Below are 3,485 nucleotides of genomic sequence, written 5' to 3' on the forward strand. Positions count from 1 at the left end.
GGGGGGGGGGGCTAGGATAGGATAGCGAAGCAAAGAGGTGGAAGTGGAAGGGCGAACCCCACGCGTTCGCGAATCTCGCGACCGATTCTGAGGAAACTGCAATCGGATACAGCGTACCGGCTCGCGGCCAAGAGCTTGCTCGCGGGAGTGCATCACGGGCCCCTCAGAGAAGGCGGGGAGGAGCGGCTCGTAAAGAAGAACCGAAACTGTAATTTCACGCGAAAAAGTGTCGGCCCGCGGGATACAGGTCGTTGGACCCGCGGGCGACCGAACCGAGTGTACGTGTACAGTACGAAAGACAAAACATGCGGCATGCAACCAACCCTTTCATCTGAAGTCAGTGGCAGAGACAATAATAGAGACTGAGACGAACTGAGACTCGACTCTCGCGCCCAATTTCTCATACTCATGTCAAACGCACACAGTGCCGATGGTTGTGCGAGCAACGAGGCGCAAAAGATGTTCAGTTCAAGTGCCGCCCTGTGCTGCTCTGCTTAGCGAGCCGGCACGCGGAGCAAACACATAGCAGGGCACTGCGCATCGCGCTCTCATTGAGAGAGAGAAAGACGAAGGGAGAAAGAGGATCGAGGGGGAGAGGGGAGGGGGGGAGGCCAAAGGGACCGCCTATCAAAGAGCCCCCCCCCCCCCCTCGCTCGCTCTCTCTCTCTCGCTCTCTCGTTCTCCCTCTCTCACACAGACACTCTTTCTCCGTCTCTCCCCCCTATCGCCTTCTCCAAATCTGAACTTTGAGATTTTCTACGAGTTCACCTGTGTCAGTGTGGAACTCGGAGCAATGTTTCAGTTTCAGTCACGCACCCCTCCCCCCTCCCCCCATCTCCCTGCCTCTGGAACAACAAAGTCGGCACGTCCTGCCGCAGTCCACAGTTGCGAATTCAGCGGCAGAGTTTTTAGTTTTGCTGTGCTTAGGTGGGTCGAGGCCCTACACATCCAGGAGGGATGCGGCTCCGGCATCCTGCGTCCAGACGGCGGGGCGTGGCGGGGCGTGGCGGGGCGTGGCGGGGCGTGGCGGAGCGGGCGTCCTTTCCGCGGTGACCGGTTAGGTCCTTTAAACTCGATTGTTCCTTTTGTGACGTGGGCTGCGGCAGGCTGCGCACAGTCCCAGGACTCCTGGACAAGCGAGCCCCGCCGCCGACGACGCGCCGTCCTGCGCCTTGCCTTGTCCCGCCCCGCCAGCCCCGCCAGCCCTGCCTAGAAGACGCCTCGCGCGCCGTTGCGCAAAACATACGGATCAATCTAATAAAAAGTAATCGGCGCCGCGAGAGCAAGACGATCCATCGATACGTCAATTGGAAGTGTAGATCTCGGCCAATTTATCAAGGGCCTGCTCTTCTTTCGCCTTCTGCATTTGTCTGGGTTGTGCTCGCAAGCGGCTCGGTTGAGGCTGGCCCGCCCTTTTCAATGAAGCGTACCACCGAACGAGATCAAACTAAAGGGCTGTGAAAAATGGGTCCGCAGAAAAGCAGCTGCCCATCTTTTTCCTTTTATGGAATGAAAAAGCCAAGGAAACGTCGTAAAATATACAGAAATGTAATCTCCTGTAGGTTCAGTCGGTGCGGTCAGAACGCGGCCAAGAGGTCTCCGTCAAGGCCGCACTATCGCTCGATTTTTTGGCAGCTGCTGGTCAATGTTGCACAACCCAGCACCCAGCAGAGGCGGCCAACAAAAGGAAACAGAAAAGGCCATCTTACGTTGTCTCAACCCAGAAAACACGTGGGTCATAATTATTGAACTCTTTAGACGTTTCGGAGGACTACAGCATGGGCAGAGGGGGCGGCAAACTAGAAAACAGCCGCCAGCCCCGAGGCGCGAAAATAACCATTTTTCAAAAACACACGCGCACGCTCGAGCGCGCGCCTGCACGCCAGCAGCTGCCATAAGCAAAAGCACTGGTCGGTGACGGAGACCGATGCTTGGAAATGTTGACACAGCGGCAGCAGCGTCTTGGGCGGACGGAAAGTCGGAAGGACAGACGGGCGGACTGACTGAAAGACAGAAAGACGGGCAGGACGAGGCCCCATAAATTATACATAGCCGGCACCGCTCATTTCGGTTCGTCCGGATCGGGGCAAAAACAAAACAAAAATGCGACGGGCTGGAGGTTCGAGTTGAGAGCACCACCGCTGAACCAATTCAGGCATTTAGGCCCCTCTACCTCGCGCGCTGGAACCGCTTAAGACCCCGCTCATATACACTCATATTTATTGTAGAGTGCATGGGTCAGCTTTTTGAAAAAGAAAACTTCTTTACCTTTATGCTGTACGAACTAACTAGTTTTTTAAAATGGGACCCAGTTTGCATGCGTTTGTTTGCCAATCCTGGATCACATCTAGCACGGGCACGTTTCCTCTGAGAGATAGGGCAACGAGCGTACAATTAGTCGCGGAGCGCGCTGTTTGCAAATTTATCAAAATTGCACGCGTTTGAAGACGACGGGTCTCTCTCTCTGTTCCCGGCAGGCCTCGGACGGGGTGCTGCTTCCGGCATTAGTTCCGCTTCTCAAGATAAGCCGCACGCGCGAGCCCGACGCCCCTCGCCTCCTTCCCTCGACCCCTTCCTCCTCCACCACAATGTCCCTTACGGCTCTCGCCACGAGCGGCGGAGCGAGCAGCGGACGCAAAGAAAAACGGGATCATTTCTCACGGGATTTGGCACCAAACGCATATTCTGAGATTCGCGACGACTGGCCTGGGCTGGATCCTCCTCTGCCTTATTCAACTCGCCAATGAAGCTATCGCGAGGGTCAGGTCACAGAACACCGCACGGTTCTCCTGAGAAACGCGAGACAACTGCGTGCGGCCCTTCGACCACCGGTCAGCGGCCCCTGCAGCCCAACGTCGAACCGGCGACGAACCCATGCCGGGCCGTGGCGTGCTCTTTCGAAAGCGGCGGGGAATACATATCGTCGCTGGGCGGGAACGCGGCTCGGAGGAGACTTCAACGCGCTGCCAGGCAAAATAGAGAGACCAAATGATGCAAAAAAAAAAAAAAAAACTATCAGAATGGTGTCAAATTGGAGTCAAAATGAAGTCGTGTTGATGTTGTTGTGACATATAACCTGGGATGTTTGCTCGGAGAGGCATCAACTCACTGTCATCTAACTAAAGTATCAGTCGTGAACCAAATCGACGAGATAATTCGATGGACGAAACCGATAAACTGCATGAAGGAAGGAACGTTCCATAAAGCGTGGCTTGGTAGGACCTATTTCCTCTTCATCATCCGGCCCACACCAATCAATGGAACTGACAAGTTGCGGCCGAGAAAGGAGGCGTCAGCTGTAAAGTCCATATCATCAAGAAGATAACGCCGCCTTGAGGCTGCGTTTTCTAAATGAAACACGAAAGGAAGGAGCGTAGTGTGTGAAAAAGACAGAAAAAGAAACATGGAGGGGAGGGGAGGGGTGGAGCGAAGGAGGAGGGAGGTATAGTACTACAGGGAGGGGACAAGGAGAGAGGGGGGAGAGA

At 55.2% G+C, this 3,485-nt stretch overlaps 1 protein-coding gene across 1 annotated transcript in view; it reads right to left on the reverse strand.

The window, feature by feature from the left end:
* The window catches only part of LOC113202468 (collagen alpha-1(IV) chain-like), a 24,702-nt gene that overhangs the window by 20,370 nt on the left and 847 nt on the right, over positions 1 to 3,485 (reverse strand). The window lies entirely within an intron of this gene.

Source organism: Frankliniella occidentalis, unplaced genomic scaffold (genome assembly GCF_000697945.3).
Source record: "Frankliniella occidentalis isolate FOCC.00 unplaced genomic scaffold, Focc_3.1 Scaffold288, whole genome shotgun sequence".
NCBI lineage: Eukaryota > Metazoa > Arthropoda > Insecta > Thysanoptera > Thripidae > Frankliniella > Frankliniella occidentalis.